Source organism: Megascapheus bottae, chromosome 9 (genome assembly GCF_031878675.1).
Source record: "Megascapheus bottae isolate mThoBot1 chromosome 9, mThoBot2.hap1, whole genome shotgun sequence".
Lineage (NCBI taxonomy): Eukaryota > Metazoa > Chordata > Mammalia > Rodentia > Geomyidae > Megascapheus > Megascapheus bottae.
Genome location: NC_143517.1, coordinates 30350752 through 30364190, shown reverse-complemented (window position 1 = coordinate 30364190; position 13439 = coordinate 30350752). Strand labels below are relative to the sequence as shown.

General features: G+C 37.1%; 1 pseudogene; it reads left to right on the top strand.

Moving 5' to 3' along the window:
• The first annotated feature begins 11642 nt into the window (after positions 1-11642).
• Positions 11643-12498, top strand: LOC150058961 (small ribosomal subunit protein eS1 pseudogene; annotated as a pseudogene).
• Positions 12499-13439: the final 941 nt, after the last annotated feature.

Sequence of the window (13439 nt, the reverse complement as noted above, 5' to 3'; positions counted from 1 at the left end):
CATAAAGGGGTGTTGGATCTTGTCAACTGCCTTTTCCGCATCTATTGAGACAATCATGTGATTTTTGTCCTTGCTTCTGTTGATGTGTTGAATTATATTAATTGATTTGCGTATGTTGAACCAGCTTTGCCTCCCTGTGATGAATCCAGTTTGATCATAGTGTATGATTCATAAAGGAAATTTTCAAAAGCCAGACTGATTTTATTTATTTATTTATTTATTTATTTATTTATTTATTTTTGCCAGTCCTGGGCTTGGGCTCAGGGTCTGAGCACTGTCCTTGGACTTTCTCAAGGCTAGCACTCTACCACTTGAGCCTCAGCACCACTTCCAGCTTTTTTCTATGTATGTGGTACCAAGGAATCGAACCCAGGTCTTCGTGCATGCTAGGCAAGCACTCTACCACTAGGCCAAACTCCTGGGCCTCCAGACTGATTTTAGAATTAGAAGAAATCCCAGCAAAGGGAAAGGAAGAAACACAAGACTTTGACATATGATTTTTAGAAGATAATCCCAAGACAAAGTTAGTAGAGAATATATCCTTGCTGAGGAAAGTGCTAATGCTTCATTATTAAAGTCTTAGTAGCATTATTTCTAACTGAAATAGAAGAAAGGAAGGAAAACCCAAAGGTGCTACAGAGCAACTGAAGTGGTCAAAGAATCATTTTTTTTTGTAGTGGAAACAGTTATAAGTCTTAACACTTTATCCCTTGGATATATTTTTGCATTATATTTTATTTATTTTACATTTCAACTAAGTATGGAGCTTATTTATTTTCAGATTTATGGTAAACCAAAGTTATCTGTCTGAGATTTAATTTATTTTTGGGATGCATATATTTTACCATAGTCTTTCATGAAGTCAGTCCAATTTCTTCTGAATGTTTATTACTAAGAAAATCAGTTCATTCTAAATTTCATGTTTTATTAGATCTTTGCTTGGCTATTATGAAGTTTGGTATGCGAGGCTGGAGCTGTGATCAGTTACCAAGGAGGAACTTGGAGCTCACATTCTCAGGGCATGACAAATCGTGCTTTGAGTAATAACCTGTTCTTCATATTCTCAGACATCCTTCAACGAAGTCCATGTTGTTGGTTATGGGGCTTGAACTCTGGGCCTGGGCACTGTCCCTGAGTTCTTCAGTCCAAGGTTACTGCCCTACCCCTGGGCCTAGGCATTGTTTCTGAGCTCTTCAGCTCAAGGATACCGCTGGCTTTGAACTTCGATCCTCAGATCTCAGCCTCCCAAGTAGCTAGGATTACAGGCCTGAGCCACCACACCTGGCTTGAAAATCTTTTCTACCATCACAAATGTTTACCATCACTTGAAAATACCTTCCTACCAATGTATTAGCCACCTGTATTAGCTACCTATTTCTGCATTATAAATACCCCCCAATTCAGTGACTTAATGGCACCAATATATTCCTCAGAGCATCTGTAGGAAGAGCTAAGTTGGATGATTCTCACTCAAGGTCTCTGCTGAGATTGCTGTTAAGAAATTGGCAGCCTTTTAGTTTGAAGGAGGACGGAGGGTCAATTTCCCTGATGCATCTACCACATGGCCACTGGCATATGGACTCAGTCGTGCTGTCCCATGAACTGGGTAAGGAAGCTTAGCTGTTTCCAGGGCATGGTGGCTGTTCTGATTTGTCCTTGTTCTCTTTTCTGTGCTTCCCAGAACTTAACACCACATGAGCCCAGTCTCCATGTTGTTAATGTCATTGTGACTTTAAGATCTAAGCTACTGCCTGGGACATGTAGCAGGTTCCTGATATGTGTTTGCTCTTGATGGCTATTATCATCTTTGAGACCCGTTTTCTCTTGATAGCAGAGTGACAGCCTTGGGAGACTAGCATGAGAGGAACATTGAAGGAAAGAACTACAGGAAACTTGCCTGCCTTCATTTCCCCCTAGGGTCGTATCTAAGAATGTATCAGACTCCAAAGTTTCTGTGTCAAAGTAGAGCATTTGCTGAAGGGAAGAAAAGATCCAGGGCATTTGTTCTAAAACATCCACTCATTCATTGTTCACTTGCTCATTCTTTCATTCACTCAGCACATAGATGCTGAGTCTCAACTAGATGTCAGTTTTGAAGGCACTTGGAATATAGCAGTGAAGAACAAAAAGTCCTGCTTTTTAGCAAAACTTACATTATAATGGAGAGAGTATGACCATAAACATAATGCCAGATCATTTTTGAGCAGATTTTGTCATGTAAAATTCAGGAATTGCATCATTTAGAAATAAAACAAGTTTAAAATCTGGAACAAAGAAATAAATTTTCTCTTTTATCACAGAGGTTCCTAAAGGCTAGCTGGTTATATGTTAGAACTTTACCTCAGGAGAGCTTTTAGGGGTGCAAAATTCTCCTGGAATTAGCTGATGAAAGCAGTCATTAATTATATTTGACTCTTAGTTTAAGAATATAAGAGACAGATGGAAAGGTGGTGGGGGTAATGGCAGAAATGTCATGCTTCTGGCTGCATTGAGCCTGTATATAATTTGTCCTTTCTCTCTCCTTTCTTTCCCTCCTCTCTGTTCCCTCCTTCTTCACTCCCTCCCTCTCTTCTTTCTCTGTTCCTTCCATTTAACAAGGTTCCACTTTGCGGCTGAGATTTACCTTGAACTCAGAGTCCACCTGCTTCAGCCCCTTGAATTTCTAGGTTTCTAGGTGTATACTGCTATGCCCAGCAAGAACTTTCCCATCTCTCTTTTTTGACTAGCATATTCTATCTTATTTAGAGTTTGGACCATGTCCACCAAAGCATCCTTTTTGAGTTCTCAGCAAGACTGTCATCACTTCCTACATACCGTCAATCCAAAGGGGGGTACCAGACAGGAGTTCATTGAACACTGGTTGAATGGATTTTATGTGGAGTGATTGTGAGAGAGGCCTCCAGAGATGTGTTTTCTTTCCCACAACCATAGGACATTTGTCACCCCTTGTTGGACAATATGAGAAAGAAATGGGGAAAAATATGAGTAACAGTCAAAGCTGAAACAGCTAAATCAAAACTTTCCAAGCATTCAATACATAGTGGCTGGTGACAGAATGAAGCTCACCTGGGTCTCATACAACCATCTCTCTGATTGAAGCCATGGCACCCTCATGTAAATTGTCATATAGGTGGCTCCCATTGTGTCCTCCATCTCTTAGGGCACAGGTTTGTGTGGAAGGTGAAAGGTGCACCTTTAATGCAAAAAGTAAGGAATATGCTTTCCTATTAACTTAGTGAAGTGGATGTAATAGAACCACTTTGGTTTGTTTTTATTGGAAATATCGACTCATGTGGCCACTATTAGCAGCAAGGAGGGTATAAGCTTTAGTTTTCAGCTCATGTCTGGGAACAGAAGATCAGGTTTGATGTGGACTTTAGTCAGCAACTCACCTTCCACCTGGGGAGGAACTGATTGAAGAGCCCATGTTTCCTCCGAGTCTAGAAACAGTTCTGCCAGAACCTCCTAAGAGGAAAGAGACAATGCAAATGCAATGTCTAAATTTAGTGTTTTGAGTAGAGAAACATTCAAAACAACATCAAGAGTTGTCATAACACAAAGCTCAAGTTAGTATGGTAGGAGACTCTTGAGTTTTTGAAGGTAAGAATGGAGAAACACAGAGAAGAACTGAGAGCAGGGAGAATCAGCTCCCTTCTTCAACTTCCAAGTCCCATGAGAAGCCATCTGAGAATTAACTCTTTATCCGATGGATTGGAACCTAATGGCAAGTCATGAAAACTGCTGTTGTGGAGAGAGGGGAAGAACAATTCCTAGTTTTTATGAAGTACATAGGAAAACTTAAAATGTTAAAATTCTAAAGTTTAGATGATTATAATCAGAGAATGGAAGAATTTAAAGTACCAGGAAGGAACAAGAGAAGCCAAATGAGTCAGTGCTAATCCATTTTGGGAATGGTATTTATGTTGAATGACTTAACACCTGTAATGAAAACTCCCTGAGATGGTTTATTGTCTATGGTGGAAGGTGTGAGTATTTTGGAGTTTCATGCTATTCTTTTTTTTTTTTTCTTTTTTTTTGGTGTCAGTCTTGGGCTTGAGCTCAGGGCCCGAGCACTGTCCTTGAACTTTCTCAAGGCTAGAGCTTTACCACTTGAGCCTTCAGCACCACTTCCGCCTTTTTTCTATGTATGTGGTACTAAGGAATCGAACCTGGATCTTCATGCATGCTAGGCAAGCACTCTATCACTAGGCCAAACTTGTGGCCCTACTATTCTTTTTATAAATTGCAAAAGCAATTCCGGAATGCTTAGGTCCTTTGATGGAATATAATAAGTGCGATAGCTTTGCGTAAATAATGGCAGCTCAGAGAACTTAAGGTATTGCTATTTATTGCATCTGCTGAAAACCAAGAGAAGACTAGATGCCCACCATGAATTTTCAGAATAAAGGATAAAGAATAGCAGTTTTTATTCCTTCTGAAAGAGAAACCATAAAACAAAATATTCAAGTTATAAATAAGTTCCATGTCTTTAAAACAATTTCAACCACAGAATAAAAATTCTACAAGGAAATTAGAGGTTAAAAGGAGGGGAACTATGCATATTAAAAATTTGAAAGCAGAGACTAAGAAATTGAGGTAGTTTTTCCGATAGAAGAGTGAAATTACTTTAGTGAGAGATTGGAAGGGCTCAGTTTTAGACCATGAGAAATGACAGCTTTATAGAAAGTAAATAGACTCATGCCACTGACACATTTTCCCGAGCCAATAGTGTAACAGACAGCAATTTTATGAAGCAGAAAAACGTGAGAACACATAGATTCTGAAGTCACTGTGTGTCTTTAGCTTCTAAATCTTCTCAATCAGAGTTTATGTTCTCTAAAATGTCTCCTTCTTATCCTTAACAGGCCTCCTTCAGTCCTTTTACCCATCCTTTATCAATTCATCAAATTTTTCCTCCAAGAGTGGCTATTATTTGTGACATCTATTTAGTAGTTAAAATTTGCTTTTTGAATTGTTATTGATTATAAAAATGCATTTTCTGTTTCTATCCCCCCAAAAGTTGGCCCATGGAATTAAGAATCAGACAGTGAAGCTGCTTCAGTGGTACATGTGAGAAATATGAAGTTATGGGCTGGGAATGTAGCTTACTGTTTGCCTAGCATGTATGTTTGATTCCTCAGTACCACATGAACAACAAAAATGTGATTACTTTAATAAAATCATTAAAAATATGAAGTTATTTGAGAAAGTAAGTATATAAAGGAAAAAGGTATGAAGAACTGGAGATAATGAGCTTATCCACTGAATATAGATCTTTATATTATTTAATTGATACTTAACGTTGTACCAGTCCCTATGCCATATGAAGATGACAGCTCTTAGATTTTGTAAAACCCATAAAGGCCCAGTTGCAGGTAAGAGCCATAAATCTCTAGAACCTATTCTTGGAAGCCATCGAGTGTTATTTTCCTGGCTGGCATCTGAACTTTGGAGATTCTGGCTCCTTTTTTTTTTAACTTTCTGCAGTGTATAAAACAGTTCTCAATGGTAGCTAGGATGCCTTTGCTCCTGGGCCAATTACCACTGTCTTCTTTGCTTCATTGTCTTTGCCTCTCAAATTCCTGCCAAGGCTATAGGTGGGAAAGATGGCAGGCTTAATTCTAATGGGGATCATTATGTTCTGGGCTGGAAAGAAAATCCTCTTCTGATCTATTTGATCTTTTTCTCAATTTGTCTTCCAAAGGCTTTACAGACCATAAGCCAGAATATGGGCATTGAGTCAGAATACTTGTCTCCACATCCCAGCTCTGCTGCTTAACAGCTGTTTGACATCTGTCTGTATACTGGGGATAATCATCATGTACACAGTTAATTATAGTAAAGATTAGTCAAGTCAGTAGCAAGTACAGAAGTTAGATAATGCCAGACAGAAGTTCTCCACAGCCTTTTAGCTGTCACTAAAGTTCTTTATTATATTTTTTTTACATGTTCTGTTATCAAAACAAAAAAATTGAACTTTTTTCATATTGCTAAGACTTTATACTTAAATAAACAAAAACAAAAACAAATCTTCACAGACTATAGAACATTGTTAATCCCATAACAAGCATAGCAAGAAATATTCAAGGACACTGAGCATACACATACCATAAGTATATAGTATAGCAGTTAATGACATTTCTTCACAGAGTAGGATCAAGAGAGAATGAATATTAACAAAATGAATACACATTCAGCTCTATGAATATTTTTAGCCACATATTTATTATGTCATTTAGTTATGCTAGAACTCTGAATAAGCAGTTTGGACTGTAGAAAATTTTTTAATCACATGCCACAGAAGCAAACCTCCTGTTTCAAGTACCAAACTGGCAACGTAAGCAATCACTCACACTAATCAGAGATATAATTCTGGGTGAAGAATTTATAAAGGAAGCCTTGTCTTAAAATTGTAAAGCTTTTTTAGTGTAGATGATTTAATTTTCTGCTTTTTGTGTGCTACTAAATTATATTGTCCAACACATAATTTGCCAATGGCTAGAATTTATTTTCAAGATAAATCCTTGGAAGCAAACATGCCGTAATTTTGTTCTTGTTAATTGCCCTACAAATGCCATATTTTTCTTTTTTTTTAAATAAAGTTGGTCCGGTAATAATCACTCTTCTAAATTATTAGAAAATTGAAGTTAAATTAATTGGAGCATGTTTCTTGTCACTGAAAAAAATGTATTCATCTATAATAATTTACTATGATGTTAAATATTTAAAATGAAAATTTTGATGAAATGCAAATAGAAAGATGTGTTTATTTATGTATTGCTTGATTCTGTTGTGAGGCAGAGACCCCCATGTTACAGGGTTGTTATCTTTCCCTGTGAGTTTTCTCATTTATCAGAAGTTTAGATGCCATCATGTACTGGTAGAATTAAAAAACATTCTGTCTTGGATTGGGAGAGTGGCCTAGTGGTAGAGTGCTTGCCTAGCATTCACGAAGCCCTGGGTTTGATGCCTCAGTACCACATACACAGAAAAAGCCAGAAGTGGTGCTGGGCTCAAGTGGTAGAGTACAAGCCTTGAGAAAGCCCAAGGACAGTGCTCAAGCTCTGAGTTCAAGCCCCAGGACAGGCAAAAACATATGTCTTATTTTTATCTGACTTTAATTTAGTTAATTTAGCAGAAGTAAATGCAAAAGAAGAGGTATGCTCTTGGGCTAGTATTAGTTTGTGTTCTTTATTGTAAAAGATGACCATCTGTGAGATAATTGGTATTGGTTGATGATAGTAATTCTGCACCCTACTGTGTCACCATCTCCATTCTCAACCCTTAGCTATCCAGCACATGTATTGGCAATGAAAAATTTAGCTAAGATTGACAAGGTTGTGAGTTGATTCAAGGGACTGTGAAGATACAATGAAAGAAAAGGAGATGGGAAAGTAAGATTATACAGTTCTGTGTATATTCCTATCCAAGATAAAGACAAGAGGGTTCTGAAACATCACACTATGATGGGATGCTCAGGAACAGAACACATTTTTTGCATCATATTTCAAATGCCAAGTTTAGTGAAGAAGTATTCAAGAATGGAACCTCTATATGCAATCACTGGCACATAAATTTAAGAACAAAATTAAAATTAAGCCGAGAGTTTGTATGTCACAGATACATATCCATCTATGCAATATATCAATATGTCTATACAATATATATCTCATCATAGATTTATATGTTGAGATAGATATATGTATATCTCCAAGACCATGTCAATAACCTTGGATTCCTGAATATTGAGTCATCGAGCTGTACTGTTTGGATCTAATATCCACATATCAAGGAAACCAAGCATCTTTTGTTCCTTGGATCTTGACTTATCTCACTCAACATGATTTGCTCTAGTTTCATCCACTTCCCAGAGAATGCCATTATTTTATCTTGTCTGGTGGCTATGTAGAATTTCATATATATATATATATATATATGTCACATTTTTTGTATCCATTCATCTGTAGTGGGGCATCTGGGTTGTTTTTATCACTTGGCTATTGTGAATAGTGCAGAGATGAACACAGTTTAACAGGTGTCCCTATCATATCCCAGGTTATGATGTTCAGGGTAGATGCCCAGGAGTGGTATGGTGGGGTGGTAGGGAAGGTCTATTATTAGTTTCTTGAGAAACCTCTAAATTGCCTTCCAGAGTAGCTGTACTAGTTTACATTCCCACCAGCAGTGCAATGAGGTTCCTCTTTCTCCACATCTCTGCCAGCATTTGTTGTTCTCTAAATTCAGAACATTGGCCATTCTGATTGGGGTAAGGTGGTATCTTAGGGTTGTTTTTATTTGCATTTCCTTTATGACCATGGATGATGAGCATTTTCTCATATGTTTTTTTTGCCATTATAACCTCTTCTTTTGATAGGTCTCTTTTAGTTGCCTTGCCCATTTAGTGATTGGTTTGTTGGGTTTGGGGGAGATTAGTTTCTTGAGTTTCCTGTAGATATTGGATATTAAGCATTTGTCTGATGAATTATTGGTAAATACCTTTTTCCATTTGGTTGGCTGTCTCTCTACTTTAGTAGCTATGTCTTTGTCTGTGCAGAAACACTCTTTTTAGGTAGGTCCATTTTTTGTTGTAATGTATAGAGGGGTTACAGTTACATTCGCCAGATAGTAGGTGCATTACTTCTCACACATTGATACCCCTTTAGTCTCTCTCCAATCTATTGTGACCCTGGGACCCTATTCAAGAAGATTTTTGCCTGTGCCTATGAGTTCCAGTGTCTCTCCTACTCTGTCATGCAGCAGTTTCAGGGTTTCAGGTCTGATATTGAGGTCTTTGATCCATTCTGAATTAATGTTAGTGCATGACAACAGGCTGGGATCAACTTTTAGTTTTCTGCATGTGGCTGCCCAGTTTTCCCAGTACCAATAATTGAGGAGGCTGTGTTTATTCCACTGTATATCTCTGGCTCCTTTGTTGAATATAAGTTGACTACAAGTATGTGGTTTCATTTCTGGATCTTCTATTCTGTTCCATCAATCTTCTGGTCTATTTTTATGCCAATACCATGCTGTTTTTGTTATTATGGCTCTATAGTAGAGTTTGAAGTTTGGTATTATAATACCACCCACATTACTCTTTTTGCCTAGAATTGCTTTGACTATTCTAGGTCTTTTGTTGTTCCATATGAAGCCTTAGATTATGCCTTCTATTTCAGTAAAGAATGTCCTTGGGATTTTGATGGGAATTGCATTGAAATTGTATATCAATGTTGGCAGCATGGCCATTTTCACTATGTTGGTTCTCCCTAACCATGAGCATGAGATGTCTTTCCTTTTCCTGGTATCCTCTTTGATTTCTTTCTTTAAGCTTTTACAGTTTTCATTAAATAATTCCTTTACATCCTTGGTTAGGTTAATTCCTAAATATTTTATTCTTTTGGGAGCTATTGCAAATGGGATCATTTTCTTGATTTCTCCTTCTGTTTGTATCTGTTGGCATACAGAAAGGCCACTAACTTTTGAAGGTTGATTTTGTATCCTGCCACTTTGGCTTATTAGTTCTAAGAGCTTGGGAGTAGAAGTTATTGGGTTGTTCAGGTCTAATATAATGTCATCTGTGAATAGGGATAATCTAATTCTTCTTTCCCTATGTGGATCCCTTTGATGTCTTTCTCTTGCCTTATTGCTCTGACTAAGGGTTCCAGCATTATATTAAAGAGAAGTGGAGAGAATGTGCATCCCTGTCTTGTTCCTGATTTTAAGGTAAATGGTTCTAGTTTTTCTCCATTTAGTATGATACTAGCTGTGTTCTGTCATATATGGCTTTAATTATTTTAAAGAATGGACTTGTTTTCTCTATTCCTATTTTCTCTATTGCTTTCAACATGAATGGATGTTGTATTTTGTCAAATGCCTTCTCAGTGTTCAGAGAAATTATCATATGGTTCTAAACCTTAGCTCTATTGATACGATGTATTACATTAATTGATTTGCAAATGTTGAACCAGCCTTGCATCTGTGGGATGAAGCCAACATGATCATAGTATACAGTTTTTTAAATTTGTCTCTGAATTCTGTTGGCTGGTATTTTATTGAGGAGCTTTGTGTCTGTGTTAATCAGAGATATTGCTCTGTAATTCTCTTTTTTGTTGGGTCCTTCCCTGGTTTGGGGATGAGTGTGATATTGGTTACATAGAATGAGTTTGGGTTGGCTCCTTCTGTTTCTTATTGCTCGGAAGAACTTCAAGAGTATAGTTTTTAACTCATCTTTAAAAGTCTTATAGAATTCCACAGTGAAACCATCTGGGCCTGGGTTTTTCTTGTTGGCAATGTTTCTGATTGCTTCCTCTATCTCATTGTATGAAATTGGTTTTTTCAATTGACTTATCTCTTCTTGGTTCAATGGGTCTGTTGGTCTTTGCTCAACACCAAGTATTAGAAACCTCAACAGTATCACTATTTTCAAGCAAGTGTTTTACAAAAACTTGGAAAGATGATCTGGAAAAGATCCTGTCATATTATAACTTTTTTTTGAAGTGGAAACTGATGTTGGAAAGACTACTAAAGACAGATTATCAAAAAGACCCCAAAGGACATAGAGAAAAATGCCATCTACCAACATATTAATATATAATTTATCCTGTTAGGAGGAAAATGTGCTTCTTCACAGGAGGATATTTGGTATGGCAAGAAGTTGAGTCTAGCCAATCAGCTCTTTAAGAATTAATTGGATCAACAAATATTTTTGATTTTCTGTGCTTGTCCATTTTCAGAAGCTTATGGGAATAGTTTTATTAGATCATAAAATGGCTTAAAGTTGTTTTTAAAGGTATTTAATTATGTCTTGTAAGGTACAGAAGGTAAATAATTCTGAGTTGAAGTCACTTTTCACTTTTACCCAAACATTTTGAGGTTCTTTTAATAAAATAAAATCAAAACTTCATAATCACAGTATTTCCAAGATATGTCTGATTAAGTCACAAGCACATGGAGATACTGGCCCAGGCCTCACTCTTGCAGTACAGGAGAGAAGTGAATGCTGTTTATGTTCTTCATGTTCTCATGCACTTTTCAGCCCATATATTTGCTTATGCCTTGGGCAGCCTGACAGGAGAAGGGGCAGAGAGAAAAGAGATTGCTCTATGTAAGAAAAAGCAAATGATCCCAAATAGAATTGCACTCTTTCCTTAATTAGCATTCTGTTCCAACCAAGAATGCTAACTAGGTTGTTGTTCCTATTCTTATTTGAAAAGATTTAGTGCTGACCCTGCCTAAAGGGAAGGTTATAAGCCACAAGGTACATTTTCTAGGTCATGAGGTAGAGCCTCTTCTTAAAATTAACTCAAACACTGTGAGATTTTATTAGTCCTGGTGTAGTCATAACATTCAGGTCCCATAAATACATATCTAATGTGTTTACTTTGGTCAACTTTAAATTCCAAAAAGGCGAAGTCCAATATGCTTGGCTCATGGAGTCCAATAATCCCACTATCTAGCATAAACAATCAAGAAAAAGAATAAAAATTGCTTTGAATGATTGGCTTTTTAAATAGAAATGGGTAGTTCAAAATTATTTCATAATAATTATTTTTAAAAACCAGTGACTGAATTCCACTATTGTATACTCATAAAATTGATTTTATTTACAGAAAATTGGGTTTAGAAATACATAGGCCACCTTTTGGCTCTCTGACCAGCACCATGGCGGTCGGCAAGAACAAGCGCCTTACGAAAGGCGGCAAAAAAGATGCCAAGAAGAAAGTGGTTGACCCATTTTCTAAGAAAGACTGGTATGATGTGAAAGCCCTGGCCATGTTCAATATCAGAAATATTGGGAAAACACTAGTCACGAGGACTCAAGGAACCAAAATCGCATCTGATGGCCTCAAGGGTCGGGTGTTTGAAGTGAGCCTTGCTGATCTGCAGAATGATGAAGTTGCATTTAGAAAATTCAAGCTAATTACTGAGGATGTACAGGGCAAGAACTGCCTGACCAACTTCCATGGCATGGATCTCACCCGAGACAAAATGTGCTCCATGGTCAAAAAGTGGCAGACCATGATTGAAGCTCATGTGGATGTGAAGACTACACATGGTTATTTGCTTCGTCTGTTCTGTGTTGGATTTACTAAAAAACGCAACAATCAGATCCGCAAGACCTCGTATGCTCAGCATCAGCAGGTCCACCAGATCCGGAAGAAGATGATGGAAATCATGACCCGAGAAGTGCAGACCAATGACTTGAAAAAAGTAGTTAATAAGTTGATTCCAGACAGCATCGGGAAAGACATAGAAAAGGCTTGCCAGTCTATTTACCCACTTCATGATGTCTTCGTAAGGAAAGTGAAAATGCTCAAGAAGCCCAAGTTTGAATTGGGAAAACTCATGGAGCTTCATGGTGAAGGTGGTAGTTCTGGAAAAGCTACTGGGGATGAGACCGGTGCTAAAGTCGAGCGAGCTGATGGATACGAACCACCAGTCCAAGAATCTGTTTATAAAATTCAGAGTTTTAGTAATGACAAATTAAAGGCCTATTTGTGATGTTAAAAAAAAAAAGAAATACATAGGCCATATAGTATGACACTAAATGAAAGGACCTCCAGGATATAGAAACAAAAGCCATATAGTGAGTGATTGTTGTCCTTAATGTACTATATTATCTCTCATCTCTTTTGCTGTCCCTTGGTTATCTCATATCATTACAGTATTTTAACTTGTTATCTGATATAGTGTATAAATGCTTATTTGGCTATTTAAAATTGGATATAGAAGGGTGGAAAACAAGATGAGGGGCGGGGAGGGGGTAGGGAAATGGGGACCAAGACATGAGAAAGGCTATCAATGTTTGTGAAGTTATTCACCTCTATTTGGTGAATATAATGTAACCCTTCCATTAATTACAATAAAAATATGAAAAAATCTGTAAATGAAAAAAACATACTTGGAAATAGTAAAATATTTTCAAAAGCAGATTTAAACATGGGAAGGGGTATTAATGTTCAAGAAATAATGCACCCACTACCTGATGAATGTAACTGTAACCCCTACGCATCACCTCAATAATAAAATACAATTAAAAAAGAAGAAAATTGGGTTTCCCCTACAGAATGTTAAGGAGAGAATTTGCCTATGGAGTATCTTCAAAAATCACCCTTTTATGTATAAGGAAAATTATCTCTTAGAGAGAGGTGTGCGGACAGCTTTATTTTCAGAGATAATTCCAGAATTCATTGCCCATTAGCATTAGCTAGTGAGCAAGACCTGCCTAGTGACATTTATGACATTGTACATGACTTTCATGGTGAAAAAGTAGAGATTAGTGAGCCTTTAATGATTGTTTTATTATTTCATAGGAAGAGAAGACAGTTAATCATAATTAAGCTTTAAGATGTAGATTTTTCACTGTCAGAGAAGAAAGTACCTAATTCCCATTAATAGTATAACTTCTGTGTTGACTCATCTACACATCAATCTTCTTATTT